The sequence below is a fragment of the Thamnophis sirtalis genome, unplaced genomic scaffold (genome assembly GCF_051295495.1).
Source record: "Thamnophis sirtalis isolate CommonGarterSnake01/CBP01778 unplaced genomic scaffold, rThaSir2_p1.2 scaffold_7, whole genome shotgun sequence".
Taxonomy (NCBI): domain Eukaryota; kingdom Metazoa; phylum Chordata; class Lepidosauria; order Squamata; family Natricidae; genus Thamnophis; species Thamnophis sirtalis.
The window spans coordinates 12,905,528-12,929,532 of NW_028261387.1; the positions used below are offsets into that span (position 1 = coordinate 12,905,528).

The following is a 24,005-nucleotide window of genomic DNA, read 5'->3' on the forward strand; positions in this document are numbered from 1 at the left end:
CATCTCACCCTCCTTACATTCCCCTCTCACTCCCTCTCTACTTCTCCCTCTTCTTTCCCTCTACTCCTCGCTTCGGTGTATTTCTACTATTCATTAATCTATTCGATTTATATTTTATACTAAAGTTGAAAGAAAAGGAAAAAAAAGGAAAATAAAAGGAAAAGAGAAAAAAAAGAAAAAAAAGCAGCAGTATACAAGTGCATTCTTATTGTTTTGGAAATTGAAACTATATTTCCCCCCTCCCCCCTCCCCCCATTAAACCCCCCTCCCTAGCCCCCTTCCGACTTCCCAGATCCCATACCCGGCATAGCTTTTTATCAAACACAGTCTAGAGTATATTAAAACCTAATAGATTAAAAATTATTCATCCTTTCAGCAGAGAGTAAGATTTGTGCGCTGCTTACTGGTATTCCCATCGTCCATTCACCAGTTAGTTTTTTTTAATGAGATTGAACCTCTCAGGATTCATATTTATGTAATCATCAAAAAAAAAAGTAAGCAGTTCCACTCTTATATAATGGCTTTAAGTTCACATCTGACTTGCTGAGGTTATAAGTGAATCTTCTAATCTTTTGGCTCTCTGCAATATCAGCAATTACGTGGCTTAATTCCATAGTTAGCAGGACTTTGTGAAACGTTCTTGCGAGTTGTTCAGACAGTAAGGGATTCATTTTTTTTTTCCAAATCACTGCATGAGATTCTTGCTGAACATTTTTCATCAATTGAGAGTGATGGAACGAAAGTTTTAAGTAAATCAGAAAAGCTGCAATATAAGGTTATTGCTCTCGTGAAAAAAGAACGAAATTAAGCTGACCACTGAAGAGAAAGCACTGACTGTACAGCAGTTATTTGTTTAGCTGTTTAACAGATTTTCTTTGTTGAAGAAGGATTAGCTACTGAAAACACACAAAAGTTAGCCTCATAGAAGACTTCTAACACCACCTTCCTCACTAACAAAAGTTATTAAAAGGCACTCTATACCACTCTAGATCTGATGAAACGAACCAGTTCAAAAATGCTACGCATTTTAATACAAGTGGTCCTTGACTTACAACCACAATTGAACCCCAAATTTCTGTTGCTAAGCGAGATGGTTGTTAAGTGGGTTTTGGCCCATTTTACCATTTTTATTCATTTTTCTTGCCACAGTTGTTAAATGAATGACTGCAGTAATTAAGTTAGTAACCCAGTTGTTAAGTGAATCTGGCATCCTCCGTTGACTTTGCTTGTCAGGAGGTCGTAAAAGGGGATCACGTGATGCTGGGACACTGCAGCTGTCGTAAATACATGGTAATTGGTAAGTGTCCAAATTTTGATCACATGACCACGAGGATGCTGCAGTTAAGTGTGAAAAAGAGCCATAAATCACTTTTTTCAGTGCTATTAAAGGAACTGTTGTAAGCCGAAGGCTACTGTGAAAGTTATCACCTGGAAAAACTACTACCTGTTTTTTGCCTATTAAATCAAATATAGAATTATAGGGACATGGTGGCTCAGTGGCTAAGATGCTCAGCTTGTTGATCAGAAAGTTTGGCTGTTCGAATCCCTAGCAGATTTGATTGAGTGAGCTCCCGTTACTTGTCCCAGCTTCTGCCAACCTAGCAGTTCAAAAGCACGTAAAAATGCAAGTAGAAAAATAGGTACCGCCTTGGGTGGGAAGGTAACAGCGTTCCGTGTGCCTTCGGCGTTTAGTCATGACCACATGACCACGGAGACGTCTTCGAACAGCACTGGCTCTTCGGCTTTGAAATGAAGATGAGCACCGCCCCCCCTAGAGTCGGGAACGACTAGCACATATGTGTGAGGGGGATCTTTACCTTTACCTAGAATTGTATACCTGATTAGACTAACAAGGTTTCCTTCTGCAACATAAAAATATAACTTCTGAATTCCATTAAGTTTTGATGTATCAAGAGTGAAATAATTATCTATCCGCTCATTCTGTACCACGTCTAGTTTCCAACATCAAGAAGAACAAACATCAGGTACACGCATGGAAGATTTTGCCTCTTCAAGAATATTGTTTTCCATTTTTAGAAGATAAGAAACTAACAAGCATCCATGATAGCTTGGCATGCCCCCGTTCTGCAGATACAGTGATGATGGCTAAGAACAGCTCTGTTTGCTTTCACTGCTGTCACTGAACAGGACATCAGGATCCATTCTAAAGTCTATATCAGGTCTAGCTATTGTTCCAAGTGCTATTGCTATTTATCATTTTTACCTTCAACCGATTAAAATAGCGTGACCCGTCAAAAGCGCGTTCCACAAAAGCGCGGTCGACGAAATCGCGTATGTGACGTCATCACAACGCGACAAAAAAGATCGAAAAATTGAAATAAAAATTAAATTACAGCAAGCCGATTCACATAAAGGTAAGGGTTAGGTTAAGGGTTAGGGTTAGGGTTAGGTTAAGGGTTAGGGTTAGAGCGTTAGCGTTACGTTTAGCGTTAGGTTAAGGGTTAGCGTTAGGTTTTTCGTTACGTTAAGGGTTAGGTTTAGGGTTAGGTTAAGGGTTAGGTTTAGGGTTAGGTTTAGGGTTAGGTTTGGGGGGGTTAGGGGAAGGTTTTAGCTTTATTTTTACATTTTTCGATCTTTTTCGATCTTTTTCGTTGCGCTGTGATGACGTCACATACGCGCTTTCGTCTACCGCGATTTTGTCGTCCGCGGTTTTGTGGTAGAACCTAAAATAGCCCTGTAAACCAGTGGTAATTATTATGCAATAAGATGGCTAAATTGTTACATATCTCTTTCAAGAGCTATATCTGGAAAAGAACAGAATGGTTGTGTGTGCGTGAAGCTCATATAAATCCTTTGCCTAAGTACCTTCAGATGCAATCGGAGAGACTCGCCATGCAAAACACATAAAAGCAGCTCATATGAACAACCCAGGTCCATGCTGTTCAAAAGCTTTTTATTGCAGTTCTTCCCATTAGATAAATAGTCATGGGCCAATATTATTTGAGGCTCAACCAATTTGGGGACAAAAGTCTTTGGGTTAAAACAGCAGGAGGAAGAAAACCCAAGAGATTCATGTTTGAAAGCTATCTGGAACAATAGTTCCGTGGAGTGAAATGTTTGTATATCGAGGTTTATACAAATCGGGTGGTTTTCAAAATAGCAGCTTTTTTTTTTTTTTTTGTAGTGGCCAGGCAGAAGGTATGGAAATTTCAATGTAAATGACATACTTCTTTTTAAAATCAATATATGCAATGAATTGCTGGTTAGGGCGAGGTAATTGCCATGGGTAGCAATTAAAAGTGCTGACTGCTTTAGGAGACGATCTTTATTTGAAACTGGATAGAAAAAGAGTACAGCCTTGCCAGTCTGCTAACTGATCTGTGTGTTTTTGTATCAGATTACCCTTCCGGGCTGCTTAACTGGTTTGGGATTTGGAAGCAACTGTTTTATTATTCTATACAGTTCATTTGAGGCTGGACTAGACGCCTATGGGGTCATTGGCCAGGAGAACGTCCCAGAGTTCTAACTTAACCTTCCAGAAATTTAATTTTTCTGTTGAACTGCTGTGAGAACTAGTGGAGGATTTAACCAAATGTTAATAAAAATTTCCATATAAATATAAATTTCATATAAACATAGGTGCATAATTACATAATTAAATCCATGCCTTTTAGAAGGAAGCTGCTTAAATTCTGAACTGCTGCCTTTTAGTGACAATGGACTGAAATAGAGAGAAGAACCTAACATGGAATCCGGATAAATTAATGATGTTTTTAATCATTCATGGAACAGATTCAGTTTCTCTTAGATGGATTTGCCCACCTGTGGAGGCTTGGTAAGCAGATAAGTCAGTCTCTCTCTCTCTCTCTCTCTCTCTCCTCTCTCTCTCTCTCTCCCTCCCTCTCTCCCTCTCTCTCTCTCTCCTCTCTCTCTCTCTCTCTCACACACACACACACCAATTCGCTTAGGAGATCTATGAGTCTATTCTATAAGGCAGAGATTGATAAGGTAGATATCCTGTAAGTTCTATGAAACTATTCTGTAAGATACTCTCATTCTCATAAAAAATGTGATGAGGTGAGCAGCAAAAATGGAAGATTCAGTGAAATTATCTGTGGCCCCAGAGTCTAGTTAATTTGACAAAAACAAATATGTAATAGTTTTCACTTAAGAGATATGCTGTAGCTAGTCCTAGCAATTTTCTTTTCTTTTTAATTTGTTCTCCAGGCATGTTGTTTTATGTATTCCTAATTAACAATGCAAATTTTTGAAATGGCCACTTCATAAATACAAGAACAAAAAATACCCGCTGCATATGCGTTTTGGAAAAGACAATATTTTCTATTAACCAAAGGATGTGGAAATATGTATTAATATGGCATGGGTTTTGTGATGTCTTATACTGACTGTATTGTATTAATCATATTATAGTAATGAACTCATGACTATTGGTAAGTATAAAATGTTTCTTTGCTCCATAGTTTGTATTTTTAACAGTTTTAATTCCCCCCACCTTAAAGTTGAAGATTATCTTTTTAATGCATGAATTACGATAATTAAATTTTAAAAAAAGATGAAATAATATTAAAATATGTTGAAATTTGGTATTCATTCAATATTTCTGGGATACCATTATAACTAACAACCTGTTATTAAAATAAACATTCAAAATTATCCTGGTTAGCTACTTTTTAATCTTCTTTGCTATAATGATTTTGAATCTTCTTACTTTAATAATATTGGGCTCTATGATTCAGTGGCATTTTACATGAAGTTAATAGGTAATTTGTTCTGGAAAAGATATATAGACCAATATTTTTTGGCTAGGTATCTCTTATCAGATTATGTTTTATGAAATAATATAAAAAAATGGATCTGAGATTTAACATTAACAAACTTGTTAAAATAATTATGTGTTTAACTACTCTTCTGAAATAAATGTGATAAATAGAGAATAGCTAGGATTTCCTGGGAAAATTTGTAGTTGGGGCAGAGAATATTCAGATTACATTATCTTCAAGTATTGAATTCCATTATGAAATTAGGAACCTTTAAATAGAACAGGGCTAGATCATTCTTAACATTTTCTGCTGTAGGACATGTGATAATCCCAGATTTTTTAGCAATGTGTGTTTCCCATTAAGCACTGAAGCTCTTGGGATTGCCTTCTGAAGCCAGCTGGAAATGCCTATAGAAAATGTTCCCAGCCACAAACTCTATTTTTCTTTATTAATGCACAAATTAGAATGTATCATGTAATTAGAGCATTTATTACATAAGTTATTTATCAGATCATCAACAAAATTAAAGTTATTACCTTGAGGGTAATATTAGAACAAATAACTGAAAATGGATATCTGGCTTTTTCATTAAATGGGAATTACTTATTCTGTATTCCTGCTTTCCTGTGACCAAAGGAGGAGATCCAAAACTATTGAGGTGGTGGCTCCTCCCCTAGAAAGCCAATCAAGTCCAAAATCTAGATGCACCCATCCAGATCACACTAGAGGGGCAGAAGAATCCTTCAACCTCTTACAATGCCCACCAGTCAGCTGCCAATGTGTTTTCAAAACAAAGTGGAAATGGGAAAAAAAATGTAAGCTTCCCTGCCATACCATTGCATCAGGGGTGGGTTTCTCACCCCGTTCCAACCGGTTCGGTTGGAACGGGGCTGGCGGCGTCCTCGTGCACGCGCGCAGTACACACATGCGTACTAGCATCTGTGCGATGCTCCAGCTGCTCCTGGAGGATCGCGCAGGCGCTGTATGCGTCCTGCACATGCGTGGAAGCACAGAACTCGTCAAAACCGGGTAAGAAACACGGGCGGGCGGGTAGACCCTTCGGCGTTCCCGGAAGTTACTTACTTCCAGGTTCGCTGACCAACCGGTTCGCGGGGACCACCACGAACCGCCTGAAACCCACCCCTGCATTGCATGGTTGCACTAGGAATGGGAGACCAAGATTTTAGGCCTGGAAGTTGCCTAAGCCACTCATCCTCTCTTACAGGATTTTGGTTATGGAAAAAAAAAAGTCTTGCATTGTACTTTGATATAAGGGCATACCAAATAAAAAATACCAGGCACTATATATGGAGATAAATGAAACTAATAGTTTTTTTAGTTTATTTTCAACGCACAGATCCCAGAAAGAGGTGCACGAAGTGCCCTTGGTTAGACCAAGAGGAATACAGCATAAATATCATTTGCAATTATGGACTTACGATCATAATGGAGCCCAAAATTTATGTTGCTAAGTAAGACATTGGTTAAGGGAGCTTTGCCCCCATTTTACGATCTTTCGTGCCACAGTTGTTAAGTGAATCACTGCAGTTGTTAAATTAGTAACATGGCTGTTAAGTGAATCTGGCTTCCCCGTTGACTTTGACAGAAGGTCGCAAAAGGGGGTCACATGACCCTGGGTGAACGCAACCCCCTGATAAATATGAACCAGTTGCCAAGCATCTGAATTTTTATCATGTGACCTTGGGAATGCTGCTGCAACAGCCATAAATGGGAAAACCTGTCATAACTTTTTTCAATGCCATTATAACTTTGAACAGTCACTAATAAATTATTGTAAGTCCAGGACTTCCCATATTTCTCTCTTTTCTGTAGGAGCACATGAGATGCTTTTCAGAAAATCGAAGTGTAGTTTCAATACAAAAGAGGACCTGAATTTCAACAAACTCTTTGCTACAAAGCGTCATTTGCTAAAGAGAAATATTCATTTGTAATACCTGGAAAACAGGGGGATAGTCAATTTCTGTAGTCACTGGACAGTTTCAAATATTAGTTGATGTGATGGTTCCTTTCAGCTAATCAAAAATGTATTCTGGGATCCATGTATCAGGAGAATGGCAGGCCAACAAAGACACAATAGCTCAGCCTTTCGAGACACAGATGTTTGGGACACATTCCTTTCTACATGAAACAATTGTTAGGATATGCCCATAGATCCTACTTTGTAAAATGCCGTGGTCTTGCTAAAGTTTAAATATAGTGCACTATTACATTCAACCTGGCTTTTAGTTTTTCTTGATAATGTTTATAGGCTGAAGGAAAGACAAAACCCTAATCCTAACGCTAAACCCTTGGGAGAAGACAGCAAATATTGAACCATTAATAGGAAAAATATTTGAAACCTGATACAGTAGAACCCCTGGTCACGACCATAATTCATTCCATAACTATATTCACAACCCAATTTGGTCGTGACCTGAATCTAATTTTGGAAATTTGGCACTTACCAAAAAAAAAAATGGCACAAAAGGAGAAATCGGCCACAGGGGGGGGATGTGTCTGTGTGTGTGAATTTTTTGGTCAGAACCTGATTCGGTCGTGGTCAGAGGCGTTCGTAACCAGAGGTTCCACTGTAGTTTGAAAAGAAAAAATGTTGATAAATGCAGCATATTGGTCTTGCAAGAACTAAAAACAATTTCAGATCGTCGCCCTTATTAAATTCAAAACCTGTATTGATAAATGGTAAAATTATTAAAGAGTGTAATTATAGTAAGTGGGTTTAATGCAATAAGTACAAAAAGAAATTCAATCTAGATTAATATCTATCAAATAAGTGCATATTTGTATGAAATATGATACAAATGATTGGAATCTCTGTAGTTTCCTTATGGTAATTTAATACCATATACTATAATAATAAGTGGTACAGATATCACCCCTCAGCACCTGGCCATCCTTGTTTGGGATCAGAATCTAAGCATGATAAAATCTGGGAGGCTGCCAGGAAATATCAGGGCTGTAAAGTAGATTGGGAAACTGGGGGAAAAAATCTCAGAAGAAAGCAAAGCCAAGATAAATATTGTTGCCCAAAATTATATGTCAATGTCTATGGAGTCATCGTGAATCAAATTTGACTTGACTTACCTTATTAGCTGCATTAAGATTGTTAATAAAGTTATATATGGTATAATTTCATTATAATTTCATTAATGCTACATTGTGGATCATCCACAACTGAAATTAGGTTTTCAGCTTTGAGTAAAACGTTCCCTGACACTTGATGTAACACAGATTCCTTTCATCTCCTTGAAAATATATTGTCTGGATCCATGTTTCAAGCCAAGCCACAGTTTGTTAAGTAAGCCTCAAGAGTTGAGCTTACACGTTGCTCTAAGCCATTAAACATGACTTATTAAAACACAACCGACTGGATTCACATACCACATTTAACCAAAAACAAACAACGTGCATTATGGCTTACTTGGAGGTATGAACTACTAAACCACAGACTGACCGGGCAAGAAGTAACAACAGAGTAGAAAAATAAAGGAAGTCAGTGGCCATACTGACAAATAAAGCCATTTCTTATACACCCCCCACCCCAAAACATGAGGGACGAGTAGAGGTGTAAGGAGTTGATATAACAGACAATAATTTTGAACCAATTATTCTATTTCTTAAAATATGACTGCAAAAGATTATTAATAGAAGCATTTCAGGAAATACATAATTCACTTCCTCAAAGAACATTTCAAGCTTTGAAACTTTTTTCCCCCTCTCAACCGTTGTAGCCCTTAAATCCTCTCGGGCAGATTTCCATGGTTGTTTATAAGAGGATGGAAAATGCTGTTCTGAAGAACAGTGAAGCCCTATACTTCAACAACAGTGTTGATTCCTCCACATTAAAATAACTTTTACCACTAGAGACAGAGGGGCTGTGTCAGTTAAAATTAGTAATGGGGAAGTGAGCATTACTTACTGTGCTGAACGGCCAGCTTGACTTAGGAGTCACATTTTGCCAAAACACAAAAAGATTATTCAAGTTACATCTGAATAAAGCTGGATTGTTCCATTACAGCAGACATACTATTTCAACTAGCCTAATAATTGCATATTCTAAAATGTCAAATTATGCATACAAAAAAAAAGAATAATTATTATTTTTAATTAAATGCAGCTTCAGGGAACTGGAATTATTATTTTAAAAAGTGATTCTGAGAAAAGGATGTGAAAGAATTTCCTGATTAAAACCAGCCCCATGAGAGAGCTTCTATCTGCTCCTCAAGGCAGGAGGTGAATAAGAAAGATGCTCATTGCAATTCAAAGTACGTAGATAAGATAGCTGGGTTAAAGGTAAAAGTTCCCCTTGCACATATGTGCTAGTCATTCCCGACTCTAGGGGGTGGTGCTCATCTCCGTTTCAAAGCTGAAGACCCAGCGCTGTCCAAAGACATCTCCATAACCATATGTAAATGTCAAAGGCACATGGAACACTGTTCCCTTCCCACCAAAGGTGGTTCCTATTTTTCTACTTGCATTTTTTATGTGCTTCCAAACTGCTAGGTTGGCAGAAGCTGGGACAAGTAACAGGAGCTCACTCTGTTACGCAGCACTAGGGATTTGAACCGCCGAACTGCCAACCTTTCTGATTGATAAGGTCAGCATCTCAGCCACCAGGTCCCTTTTGATAGCTGGGTTAGCATGAAGCTAACTTGGTTTGTTTGTTTTACGTATGACCCAGGCCTCTGTTATATATTACATAATGACTTAATTTGACATGTAAACCCAATCAATGTTTGTCATATGATTTGATCATATGTGGCCACATTTTTAAATTTACGTTACATTATTTTTTGTAAAAAAAAAAAGGGGGGGGAGAAACTAATTCCATCTGTGTTTACAAAAGCAAAAACAGGGTTGAAAACTATTGAGCCTGCTCTACAATTCATACCAACGATTTACTAAGCAATTAAAACAAAGAGCCGTGTATACAACACAACACCAAGAATTACAGTATATCTAGTTTGACATTAAAAAAGGGAAAAAAATATGCATTATATGATAAAGCTCCAAAGCCTAAATCAACAGTAGTAGATAGGCTTTTAACAGAAGCAATGGAGGATTCAAAAAGGATCATCTGGCTGACATTTGCAGTTGCTGGATAATGTAGAAAACAACCAATTTGCTTGTAAAACTTGAGATTTTATATAATATCCATAACGGGGAAAATTATACAGCTCAATCGATCTAGAAATAAGCTGTTCATAGAGAGTGTATTAGGATTCTTCCCAATGAAAGAGCCCAGAGGAGTTCCAAGACACAACTACCTAGGTCACATTTTAAATGTGTCAATCAAATGCCCAGGTCCTTATCTCAGCACATTCATGTCAATATAAGAACCAGAACCACAACCATGTGTCCTATGCATGTATGACTGAATACTAGTATTATTTTTTTTAAAATTATTTATATATTTTTCTTTAACATATATGTATTTAACAGACAGTGTATTGTCTGGGTCATTTTAAATAATAATAGTAATAATGATATTCTTTACTTGTATATAACAGTATTATTCCAACTTCTAATTTCTACCTTTATTATCTAACCATTGATAAAACAAATCCCGTTAAAAAAATATTCTGCATCTTCATTATCCTTTATCTTTAGCATTAACCTATCCATTTCTACACAATCAATTTCTTTTATTTTTTTACATTTTCATCTGAAGGAGTTTCCTCATTTTTCCAGTGTTGTGCAAATACAGTTCTCTCTGCCGTTAAGATGTAGTATTATATATATATATATATATATATATATATATATATATATATATATATATATATATATATATATATATATATATATATACATACATACATACATACATACATACATACATACATACATACATACATACATACCCTTTATTATATTTTTCTGGCAAAATTCCTAATAAAATATTTCTGGCTTTAAATCTATATGTTGCTTTATCATTTTCTCTAACCATGTATGTATTTTCATCCAAATTTTTAAGCTTTTGGGCAAGTCCACCACATATGGTAGTATGAGCCCGGTATCTGGTTGCATTTCCAACATTTGGTGGATATGTTTTTGAACATCTTTGCTAGCCTTGCTGGTGGCAAATGCCACCTATAAAACATTTTATTCAGGTTTTCCTTGTACGTAGTTCCCTTTGTCAATTTGTAGTTTCTATCCCAAGGTTTTTGCCATTTATCTAGTTCTATAGAATATCCAGTATTTTGGTTACTCCAAGTCAATTTTGTGAAAGGAGTGGTCTGGATTATATAAATAGAACTGCTTGCTCACTATTGTGAACAAAATCAGGGTAGACCACAGCCTTCCATCAAATTATCATAAAACAATAAACTTGAACAGCATCAATATCAAAACATCTCTCAAAGTTCAAAAGGTTTGAGTTATATAATGATCGGGTTAAAAGTTAATTGCAAATGAATTGATTACGAACAATAAGTATTTTTTATTTCCTTGTATGAAAGGAAAGGTACAATTAAGCTTCAGTAGAGTATGCTACCTTAACTGGTAGCTGAAATGAGGATCATATAAACTCAACCAAGTTCTTGAACTTTTTGACATTTCTCCAGTAATAAAAGCAGTTAAAGGATTATCAAATTACTTACCTTATTCATTCCAAATGCTATATTATAACCTAAACATTCATAACAATCATTGCAACTTAAATCACCAAGCCAGAGCACCACGCTAGAAAATGTTATGTGTTAATGTAGTGTTATTGTATAAATGTAGTTAAGAAGTAGCTACAAGGAGGCAAGGAGGAATAATAGGTGATATCATAGCAATTGAGAAAAAGTATTACAATACTTTTCGGAATATAAGATGCACCTATTTCCCCCCCCACACACACACACACAAAGAGGGTGACAATCTGGGTACATTTTATACATTGAACACAGCATTTTTGGCCTCCTGAAACCCCGCCCCGTGCATCCAGTTTTTCACAAAAATGGACACACAGAGAGTTTGGAAGGCCTACAAAGTGCTCCTGGGGGCTGGGGAGGGCACAAATAAGCAAAAAATGGGGCCATTTTTTCATTAAAATGGGGGTGTTTTTGCCCTCCTGGCCCCCAGGAGCTCTTTGCAGGCCTCTCAAACTCCCTGCATGCCCAGTTTTGACAAAAAATTGGCAATTTTTTTTTAATTTACCTCTTCAAAATCTTGGTGCATCTTATACTCCGGTGCATCTTATAGTCCAAAAAATATGGTAAATCTCTTTCCCAATTATAATTTGCAACAACAGGGAAACATGACTTAGAGAAGCGGGTCAGGAGTCTTGAATATCCAGCTGTCACTCCAAATGGACACATTTTTCTCACAATACCAAAAACTCACTTGAATTGATTACACCAATTCTGGCCAGCAAAGCTGTTTTGAACTTAATTTTTAAGAGATGTTTCTCTTTGCATTGATATTTTAGAAACTATTTTTCAGGCTTTATTTTCTTTTTAAAATCACCATGCTGGAAAGATCAATCCTGAAAGAAAATCACATTAAAATTCAAGAAATGTGTCACTGTTTTACTTGAGGTCAAAAATATTTAAATTTAACAAGAAACCCAAATACTACAGTATAACAAAAATGACTAGCAATTTACAAATGGTTAAGCCAGGCAAAGAAATCATGTGGCAAAACTCCCTCAATATGAAGATAGCATTTAAAGGCTTTGATGTACAAACAATGTGTTATATATATTTAAAGACAATATGAAGGCAAAGATTGAAAAGGTTCTACTTGTTATGTCAAAAAAAAAAATAACTTTGTTTGCGAGTGCTACAATTTTGCACAGAAAATATTGAGCCTAAAGTATTAATTAGCAAAACATTGAAGTATTGTATCATTTTCTTTCTTGTTAACAAGCTATATGCTTAAGATCTGAACAAGATAGATCATGGTAATTCAGAATGGACGCGGATTACTTGAGAAGAAATCGTTTCAATTCACTATGATATAATTCAAAATTCTCTGCAAAGGCCCACTGTCCTGAAATTAGTGGTGTTGCAGCACTAGCCAAAGAGAGGAGAGGAGAGAGGAGCATAGCATAGCATAGCATAGCATAGCGTAGCGTAGCGTAACGTAGCGTAGCGTGGCGTAGCGTGGCGTAGCGTGGCGTAGCGTGGCATGGCATGGCATAGCATGGCATAGCAAAGGAAAGGAAAGCGAAAGGAAAAGCTTATTTAAAAGTTCATGATGGGGATAGGGAGGAGGAGGAGAACTGGACTAAATGATCAACCCATCTGTCCTCTCCATGAGTGGTGTCTTTAATAGATAGCAATTGTCATCAGGAAAGGGTCTGTCATCAGTGAGCAATGCCAATCATTCAACGGCAAGCACAAATAATTTATTAGGAGTTTGGAAGACACTGCAAAAGAAACCAGAACATGTAGCTGCTGTGGTTTGAAGGCAACTTTACTTCCCCGAAACAGTGAAGGATGTCTCTACAAAATCACATCTGATTCAAAGGGTGACTATTTGGGCTGGGGGTCAAGCTGGGTCACTGAATTAATTAAACAATTTTTCCTCTCCTCCTACTCTTTAGCAAGTTTGGTAGCAAGACTTCTGGGTTATCTGAGGGGTGGCAGCTTATCATGCAGCACTTTGTTTAATGTTTCTTGAGAGACTGTGGTGCATGGCATTGATTGCCCAACAGGGACAGGTTTTAACTGGGGATGACCTCATAATTCTTTACACTTAAGCATCTCTGGGAAAAGGCAGACACAGCAGCTGGTCTCAGAGTCATATCTCAATTAGACTCAACAGAGAAGAAGAATCAAAATCACCTGAGAGAGATGTTATGTTTCTCTAGTCCACACCATAGGGAGAATTGTCCCCCAGAGAACACGATTCTGTTTTCCAAATCATGCTGCGTACCCGTGTTTGATCATACCAACTCCCATTTTAGGGAGCATTTTCATTTTAGTCCTAATGAAATTGTTCTCTGCCCATGCATAATATTATACACCTTCCTTGACCATATCTTCCTTGAATCATCTTTTCTTTTCTAAAAAAATTCCAGATATGGCCATCTTTTCCTGTAAGGAAGATGCTCAAATCTTATTTTTCCAGCTTTATGGTATCTTTTTTTTCCAGATCTAGCAATCAAAATTGCATAGATGCATATACTGTATTTTAAAAATTGTTATAAGGATATTACAATGTTGGCAATTTTATTTTCAGTTTTTCTTTGCTTCTGATTCCTAGTTTGAAATCCCAAGTTTGATTGAGCAGGCTATTTCTGCAGCCACAGACTTTTACAAAACTCCAGTAATATTAGTTACCTAATTCTGGTTACCTGATAGAAACAAACTTATTTTTTACACATTAAAATAAAACGTTGGTCTAATGTAGTCGCTTAGCACCCAGAAATTAATCTTGGACTGTAGTGTTGTATTTCACTGGAAAATTCTGCAATGTTTAAGAAATCCTCAATTTTTCAAATGTAAATCCTGATTAATATTTCAGGACTACAGTAAGGCAATGGAAGGTAACAATATTTTTGAAAACTGAAAATAATGGGAACTAAAAAAAAGTAATTTTAGTTATATTTTCCTTTTCTTCCAAAATCTGCTTCTTGTAGGGTCAATTTTATCAGATAAAACTATATACCATGTTAACATCTAACGTCTTGCATTTTCAAGGATTTTTGCCTTTTCTCAGTATTTCCCAGCCTGGGCAAATTGCAGGTGTGTAGATTTCAAAGCCTTTTTTTATAGCCAGTAAAGCCCGTGCCTAGAATTCTGGGAGTTGTAGTCCACATACCAGAGATTTACCAATTTATCAGGTTGCAAAATTCTGGAAAGTAAGGTCCCAGGCACAAAATCAGGCAGATGATGATGACAGCAGCCAGGGACTGATTTTTGAATGCCAAGAACCTTTGCTTGTTTTACCAAGCAAAGGTTCTTCCTGTTCCCTATACCCAGAAATAACAATTGTACCTTCTTGCTTCTGACATTTACACTAGAAAGGGACCATCGTTTTCTCTTTGTGCAATCTTGCTAAGGTAATACCCACTCGCTCTTAAAACCATGTTCTTTTCAACTTTGTATAGTGTATAATGAACTATAAAGCCAAATGTAAACTCATATCCTAAACAGATGAGTTTCATAGCATAGGGCATAAGAGTATTTTTTTTTCTTGACTGCCTCTATTTCCAACTATTGTTTAAACTAGTTTATACTTTTAGATTATCTACAATTAAAAAACAACCATGTTTTTTTCATTTAACTCTGACCATAGGTTGGTGCCACACTAATGCCAGCTGGGTGTTATTTGCAATGCCCCTTAGGGCTGAACAGAGTGTAATGGCCTTTTTAGTCTTTTTACTTCTGGTGGAAGGAAGAAAAACATTTTTCCAATGCCAAAAGGAACAGATGCAATTTGTTGTTAGTTACATCTTCAGCAAAAGCTATGATTGTAAAATAATGACTAGATAGTCCTTGAGGACCAACTATGGCCTATTTAACCACATCTTAGAGTGGGGCTGGTGCACAGCTGATAAACAGAAAAATCTGCAGAGGACAGAAAAGTGATAACTAAGGTTAATGAACAACAACTTTCAAGGGCTCCAAAACTACAAGGTGTACACAATATTTATCATGCACTAATATTAAAAAAATTAAAATCATGATCATTGGGTAGAAGATTTATCGGCTTTCATGTCTTGTAATGCCAGTAATAATGCAAAAAACATGAAAGGCCACATTAATCCTCTCAAGGAAGGTTGCAAGAAAAGCAGAAAATAGTTTTCTTCCTTTAATGCCCTTTAAAAAGGCCATGGAAAAAGTAGGTTAAAGACCTATGTACAGGGAAGTGGTGTGAATCATAAATCAAGGAAGAGATCTGGCTCTGATTTGCTAAGATGAGAGAAAAGAGTTTCTGAAAAAGCAAACTCCTTCCTAGGTGAAACAGCACTGGTGAGAAAAAGTGAAATGGCCCTAGAGTGGCCGTTCCTATATTGCCCAAAAAAGAAAGATCGACCCATTTCCATTTGCAGATCTAAGACATACAGATGCGAATTCAGGATTAGCTGCTGTAAGTTCAATAGAAACACAACATTTTTCAACACAGTTCAGCCGGCGGAACAGGGAATATCAAGATGGCAACCATAGCAAAAGCCCTCCCACTGTTAAAAGAGGCAAGACTTTTATTACTGTAGCTGCCATTTTGACTTTTTTTTTACTCCAGCCAAGGATATCCTTAGCATAGTGGGAATACTGTAAACAAAGGATATATGGGCTGACTTAAATGGGTAGCCTAAGTTCCTGCTTTTCTTTCCTTCTGATGATTTCTGTTTTAAAAATGATCGCTGTTCAGGAAATACTCTTGAGTAGAAAACTCTTCCCTGCAAAGTACTTACTTCTTTTAGTAGGCTTACCTACCACTTCAATTGTTAGTTGATTTTGAGGGGTTTACAACCCTTCCGTGCGTAAAACAGATTAAGAACAACAAAGAAACAAACCAAACGAACAACAATACACAGTTGAATACTCCTAGGTTGAGGAATAATTAATGTAGGTATATATGTATGTACGTACATTTGTCCGCACGAAGTATCTCCCTCAATTCATCTCCCCCACAAAGACCTGCTAAAATAACCAGACTGCTTTCTTAAGCCCCTCTAATGTTGAGGGCAATTTCACAGGGATGCTATAGAAACAGCTATCCCATCTCATAATTTGGGCCAAACTCCCCATAAGACAGCTGCAAGAGATAATTATGATTGATCTTAGGAGCTTCTTTCTGTCTTCGCCTTCAGCCTGCTCATTCCTTGACTAAGCTTGGTCTCCCTCTTCCTTTTTTTTAATTTTTTTTTGTGTGTGTGTGTGTGCTGTTCAAACCCTGTTGGCAGCTGTCTTGGCTTCCTTAACATACTTCTTTTATTGGATGTTTTTATTTGAGATGTAAAAGCTTAATTCTAAATACGGTTATTTTATCCACATGTTATTGCTAACTGCCTTGACTGTATATTTTTACTGGAAACAGGGGATGTAAACATTCTATTTAATAGCTATCAACCTACTGGATATAATGGACTTCATGGTACTATTAAAGGATCATAAGTCATACCTTCCTAAATCGGGACAGGGCCAACAGAATTATCTGTACTGTGATGTTAATGGTTAAACAATCCACATGCCTAATTCCTCATCTTCAAGAGCCTTTGCTTACTTATTAAGAAAAACAGACATGTTATTGCCAAGGTAGTTGCAGCTTGGCCTACAATACGCCGGCTGAAACCCTTTTTCCTCCTGACTTCTTTCTGGAACAGACTTGATTGTGCCACAATGCTCAACCATAACGTAACTCAAGCAACTTCTGTTCCATGAATTCCCAGCAGTTTTAGCCTTCCAGATGTTGCTGAGTAAGGTTCCCCATCTCCAATGAATAAAGACACTTAAGATTACAGAGAAAAACTTGCGGTAGGCCAGTGATGGCTAACCTTTTGGCCGTTACGTGCTAAAAACGGGGGGAGTGCAGGGGGGGGTCATGCCACGCATGTCCACACCCATAATTCTATGTGCCTACTCTCGCCGATGTGCACCACTCCCCCTGCTTTTGCACACAATAGCACGGTGGAGCTGTTTTTCACCCTCCCCAGGCTCAGGACCCTTTCTAGGAGCCTAGGAAGGGCGAAAACAGCCTCCCCCCTGGAGGCCAAAAACAGCTTGTTTTGCCAATTTTTCGCTCTCCCCAGGCTCCAGAGCCTTTCTAAGAGCCTGGGGAGGGTGAAAACAGCCTTCCCCGCCCCCCTGAAAACCTCCGGAGGCCGGAAACTGCCCATTTTCCTACTTCTACTTTGTGTGTTCGGCCGTTTTTCACCCTCCGGAGACTTCCAGAGGCTTCCCTGAAGCCTCCGCAGGGTGAAAAATGGCCCAACGTGCAAATCAGAAGTTTGGGGATGGACTTCCGGGTTGCCCATATGGCTGTTTTTCGCCCAATAGCCCAATGGGCAAACTAGAAGTCAGTTCCTGAACCGCCGGTTTACATGTTGGATTGTTTTTTGCCCTCCAGAGGATTCAGGGAAGCCTCTAGAGGGCGAAAAACGGTAAAAAATGAAGGCAGAAATCAGCTGGCCAGCGTGTCCATGCCCGCTAGAGCTGACAGGGCAGCGCCTCACGTGCCCTAAGAAATGGCTCCACGTACTCTTATGGGATGTGTGCCATAGGTTTGCCATCATGGCTGAAGGCCCTGTTTGGCAGGAGTCCCCAACCCCAGTGCCAGGGACCAGTATTGGCCCATAGTCTGTTAGGAACTGAGATGCACAGCTGGAGGTGAGTGTGGGGGGAGCGAAATTTCATCTGTATTTGCAGCCGCTCCCCAACTTCTTAGCATCAAGGCCTTAGATTAAACCTCAGATTATGTGGCATTAGATTCTCAAACCCTTCTGTAAACTGCACATGCGAGGGATCTATGTTGCACGTTCTCCCCCACCCAAAGGTGGGTTCCTATCAGTTCGCACCTATTCGGTAGAATAGAAGAGGTTCCACCAGTGGACCCGGAAAGCAGGCCACACCTACAGAAGAGGTTCCAAATTTTTTTGAAACCCACCACTGGTCCTTGGATATGATTATCCTACACTATCATGCTCATATTTATAAAACTCAGTGCCTCTGTGAAAGGTAAGGATGACTACTGCGTTTGTGGTGCCAAATCAAAGATGCCTTTTAAAAAACAAGTTGGCATCATAAGAGCCGAGGTGGCGCAGTGGTTAAATGCAGCACTGCAGGCTACTGCTAGATCAGCAGTTCAGCGGTTCAAATCTCACCGGCTCAGGGTTGACTCAGCCTTCCATCCTTCCGAGGTGGGTAAAATGAGGACCCAGATTGTTGGGGGCAATATGCTGACTCTCTGTAAACCGCTTAGAGAGGGCTGAAAGCCCTATGAAGCGGTATATAAGTCTACTGCTATTATGCATGCCAGTGCTGTGTGTGAGGTAATTTAAGGTGGTTCTGACAAGTGTCGTCGGCATCTTCATATCCGGTCACATGGGCAGCAAGCCACTCCCATCCGGTCACATGGGTGGCAAGCCACTCCCACAAAGGAGGCCACACCCACAGAGTAGGTTCGAACAATTTTTGAAACCCACCACTGCCCCCACCCCACAAATTAGTGGAAAAATTGTCTTCCACAAAACCGCTCCCTGTTGCCAAAGGTTGGGGACCACTGCTATATGGTATTGATGAATCTTGATTTATTTCCAAGGTTTCTGTCCTCTCTGCGCAGACTCCAGCCATCTCCCCAACATGAGTGCGTGCCTCCCGCCAGTCAGCTGGTCTTCGGGTCTCTGCCATGCATGCGTGGGGGATGGAGCACTTGGCACCAAAAAGGTTAACTATCACTGATATAGTTCATTTTTTAAATAAATAAAGTTGGCTTCTGCAAAAAAAAAAAAAACCTATAGCCTAGTGAATTTTATTTCATTAGTTTGCAACATATGAAAGGGCACAAGTTGTGCACCCCTGATGTAATATTACAGGTAGTTTTCAACTTACAACAGTTCATTTAGTGAGTGTTCAAAGTTACAATGATACTGAAAAAAGAGACTTACGACCATTTTTCACAATTACAACCTTTGCAGCCCTCCCATGATCATGTTATTAAAACTCAGATCTTGCTGTGTCCCAAGATCATGTGATCCCCTTTTGTGACCGTTTGTCAAGGAAAGTCAATGCAGAAGCCAGGTTCACTTAACAACTGGGTTACTAATTTATCAACTACAGTGGTTCACTTAACAACTGCGGCAAGAAAGGTCGTAAAATGGGGCAAAACTCACATAACAAATGTCCCGCCGAACAATCAAAATTTTGAGCTCCATTGAAGTCGAACGTTGAGGACTACTTGCTCACAAATGAGATACAGGTAGTCCTCAACTTACAACTCTGAAGAAAGTGAGTTATGATTGGTTTTCACAGTTACAACTGTTGCACCATCGTGTTCAAAATTCAAACACTTGACTCGTGTTTATGATGGCTACATTGTCCCGGGGTCATGTGATCGCCTTTTGCGACCTTCTGACAAGCAAGGTTAGCAATAGCAATAGCAGTTAGACTTATATACCGCTTCATAGGGCTTTCAGCCCTCTCTAAGCAGTTTACAGAGTCAGCATATTGCCCCCAACAACAATCCGGGTCCTCATTTTACCCACCTCGGAAGGATGGAAGGCTGAGTCAACCCTGAGCCAGTGAGATTTGAACAGCCGAACTGCAGAAGTGCAGTCAGCTGAAGTAGCCTGCAGTGCTGCATTTAACCACTGCGCCACCTCAGCTCTCCAAGGTTAATAGGGAAGCCAGATTCACTTAACAACCTGGTAATTAACTTAACAACAGTTAGGGTGGCAAAGCAAGGGAACTCTCAAATAGTGTTTCATAATATTTTGAAATGTTATGTTTGAATTACAGGTTGTTCTCGCCTAACAGTTCATTTAGTGACTGTTTGAAGTTACAACGGCACTGAAAAAAGTGACTTATGACCACTTCACACTTATGACCATTGTTGCATTCCCATGGTCACGTGATTTGCATACGGATGCTTGACAACTGTATGAACTCCCCGCGGAGATTCGGACCCTCACCTCTCTCCAGGCCTTCCGGAAAGCCGTCAAAACCTGGCTGTGCCGGCAGGCCTGGGGTTGATGAGTTCCCCTCCCCTCTCGACTTGTATGGCTGTATGACTCTTGTGTATTTTAATTACGTGTATTGTGTTTGTATCCCCTTTTCCCCTTTTGAGTTGTTCGCCGCCCTGAGTCCCTCCCGGAGAAGGGCGGCATACAAATAAACTAAATCTTAATCTTAATCTAATCTTAATCTTAATCTTAATCTCACATTTATAACTGCCGCAGCGTCTCAGAGGCATGTGACCCCCCCCTTTTGCGAACTTCTGACAAAGAAAGTCAATGGAGAAACCAGATTCGCTTAACATGTTACTAATTTAAGAACTGCAGTGATTCACTTTAACAAATATGGTGAGAAAAATGGGGCAAGTTCACTTAACAAATTTCTCAAAATGTACATTTTGGACTCAATTAGGGTCCTAGGTTGTGGACTACCTGTATAGAAATATTGTGGAGCTGCCATTTAAGAGCAAACCAAAGAATCTTTCATCCAGGGGAAAACTGTTACATCTGCAACAGTGGTGGGTTTCACATTTTTTTTAGAATCTCTTCTGTAGGTGTGGCCTGCTTTGTGGGAGTGGCTTGCCAACCATGTGATTGGGTGGGCGTGGCCAACTTGTAAAATGTGGTGAAACTCACTTAACAATGCTCTTGCTTAGCAACCAAAATGTTAGCTGAGAAACTGGCATTTGAAGCACACAAGTCTTAAAGCTGTCAAGTTACAAGACCCTTGCACCCCTAACCCTTTAGGGGAAAAAAATCCAGGGGTGTTCAAACTTGACAGCTTTAAGACTTGTGGACTTCAACTCCCAGAATCCTCCAGTCATGTTGGCTCAGGAACTCTGGCATTGAAGCACGCAAGTCTTAAAGCTGTCAAGTTACAAGATCCTTGCACCCCTAACCCTTTAGGAAAAAAAAACCCCAGGAGTGTTCATACTTGACAGCTTTAAGACTTGTGGACTTCAACTCCCAGAATTCCTCCTCTCGCTCTTCATCTTGATGATGTGCGGATGTGCGGCGGCGGGGGGGGGGAGCTGGAACAGGTTCAACACGGCACTGTAGATTTGTGGAACCTCTTCTATAGAAGAGGTTAGAACTGGCAGGAACCCACCCCTGATCTGCAAGATGATACTACCTAAAGACATAGTACTGAACTATAAAAGGTCTTTATGACGCTTTTCCCAGCACAAAATGGACATGAATGCATTTGCTGCCACCCGAGGCTTCACAAATTAAAAGAGCAATGCCTGTAGGGCATGGCAAATAACATTTCATATTTATGGCCTTTCATCTCTACCACACCTAGGCTGCAACACACTTCCTCCTTTCTCCTGGCACATACAGTAAGTACTCAGCTATGGAGAGATTCATCTCCCTCCAATTACTTTCCTTCCCATATCAGCAGTACAATTAGTTACTTTCTGTTCTCAGCAGCAGCTGCTATCCTCAACTATTATGGATGCCTTTCGGCAAGTCGCTGTTGGCAGCCAAAGGAGGGGGGGGGGAAGAAAGGGGGGAGAACAAACAAAAGACTTTTGCAATGGAATTTAATCTGAGGATATTAGCCTTCCCGATTTCAGTGGTCTTGCTACAATTCTGGATGCATTCCCACTTTCCATTCATAACTGTCTTTCTCATGAATGAGAAGCATCAGACCTTAGTAACAAGATATTTTACTGTATTTTCTATTGGTATGGCAAAAGCCGTAAGCATTTCTCATGCATTGGTATCCTATGTTTTAGAATGCTTGGGCTTTGCGGTTGATGTCTTTCTAAGTGATACTAGCACCTTCATTTATTTTGACACCTTTAGATAGCACTTACATCAACTTTGAACTCTGTTCTTCGGGCAAAAAACAACAACAACCCACTTCTCTTACATCTGCCCAAAGAAACAGGGGAAAGGAGTGACCTGAGGATTCCCTTAAATTAGAAGGTGAAGTCACACAACTGTGTCACACAGTACATCTTTCTGGATAAGATTTAACTTAATCCAGCATTGCAAGGCTCGTCTTTAAAATGCAATATCTTCTTCAAAGGAAAAATCACTAGTATTTTATTTTCTCCTATGATGAAGGAAGTTGGTTTCTGGAAAAAAGAACACCCCCAAAACTATAGACTATAGTTTACAAAGGAGATGAAGTTTCATCTTCACCGTGAAAATCCATTTTCATTCAGATAGTTAATACCATCTAGTTTATACAGGAGCACAGAAGATAGTTTACAGACCTTGTCACAAGCCTTCTAGTCTGTTAATATTTCATATATTTCTTAACTTTTACGAAAGGAGAGGAGAGGTATGTTGCCCAAGAAACTAGCAGCCTAAGCATCCTTCTGAAGCAGTCAGAAATGTGAGGAAAAGACCCATTTCTATTTGCAAAAGAGAGCTAGTCCAGCACAGTCCAAAATAAAAACCAGAGAATTTATGTGCAGGAATAAACACGTCTATTAATACCAGCAAAAGTTGTGTTCAGTATCACACACTGCCATATTGTGGCTTTGTCAATATTGCAACCGTTTGCAAGCAGTCAATCCTGACTCATTAAATAAACCGCGCGTAACCTCCGCGGTGTTTACTACTTGCACTGACTTCCAGGTAAAACAGGTGCAAGTTTAAAGTCTTAAGGCTATCATCTTACCTTCACTTACCTGAGCACAAGACTCACTGAAGGCAAAGTCTGACTTTCCAACCTTCCCCCGAGACCTGAGCTTTGTGCTTCAAACGAATCGCTTTCTGGCGAAGTCAGCGCCTCTTCCCCACCGCCCCAAAGGGACGCCAATACCGGCCCACCGGCCAAGATTGTTGTAAAAAAAGGATGCCCCGCATTAGCGTGACGGCTTTTGCCAACCTCATCACGGGTGAGACTGCACAAAAAATCTCTGATCCGCAACACAACCGGCCGAAGACCGTAGACCCTCCAGTTAGCAATAATATCAAATCAGCCGGCAAACCGGGCATTTTTTACGCACCTCACCTAGCAGCAACAGCAGCAGCCGCGGAGAAGAGACTCACTCTAGCAGCCGAGCCCATGCAGGCGGGGCCAAATGCACCGGGCGAGGGAACGCGGTCCAAACCCGGGCGAGGCAAGCTTTAGACGAAGCCCCCGAGCTTACCTCTTCGGCCTTGGCTGGAGGAAGGAAGAAGCAAACCTCCACCATTTTTTTTTAAAATCACGCCCGGTCTGGCTGCTACCCTCGTTTCTCTCAAGGCAGAGCGAAGCGAATGGCTAGGCCCTATCCAATGGCGCCAGAAGCAGAGAGCCCATGTGATTGCTGGCGACGCCTTTCCTCCCCGCCTCGCCGTTCAGGTGCGGTTGCAGCCAAACCGAGTCAGGGCCCCCCCGAAAGGAAAGTCCGGCACGGCCCGGGTGCTTTTGGGGGTGGGTGGGTGATGGGTATTTGTTATTTTCTTTTGACAGATTGGCCTCCAATGCCCCTCTGCACCATCCCGGAGGACAGGTGAACGGGGAAGAGCGCGGAGATGCGCCTAGGAGGAGGGGGGAAATTGCCGGCTAACCCTGCAGCCCGAGATATCTCTTGACGGCGACCCCATTGGATTTATTTGATTGACTTGATTTGATTTGTCAATCGTTTACAAGATAATGGGTTTAAGAATAAACCTGAGTATGGATGAAGTGG

At 39.7% G+C, this 24,005-nt stretch overlaps 1 protein-coding gene across 1 annotated transcript in view; it reads right to left on the minus strand.

The window, feature by feature from the left end:
* The window catches only part of LRRC8D (leucine rich repeat containing 8 VRAC subunit D), an 85,197-nt gene extending 61,621 nt beyond the window's left edge, over positions 1–23,576 (minus strand). Inside the window, exon 1 of the mRNA XM_087719329.1 lies at positions 23,481–23,576. The gene's annotated coding sequence lies outside the window, so the exon portion shown is untranslated. The remainder of the gene's footprint in view (positions 1–23,480) is intronic.
* Between the last annotated feature and the right edge of the window lie 429 nt (positions 23,577–24,005).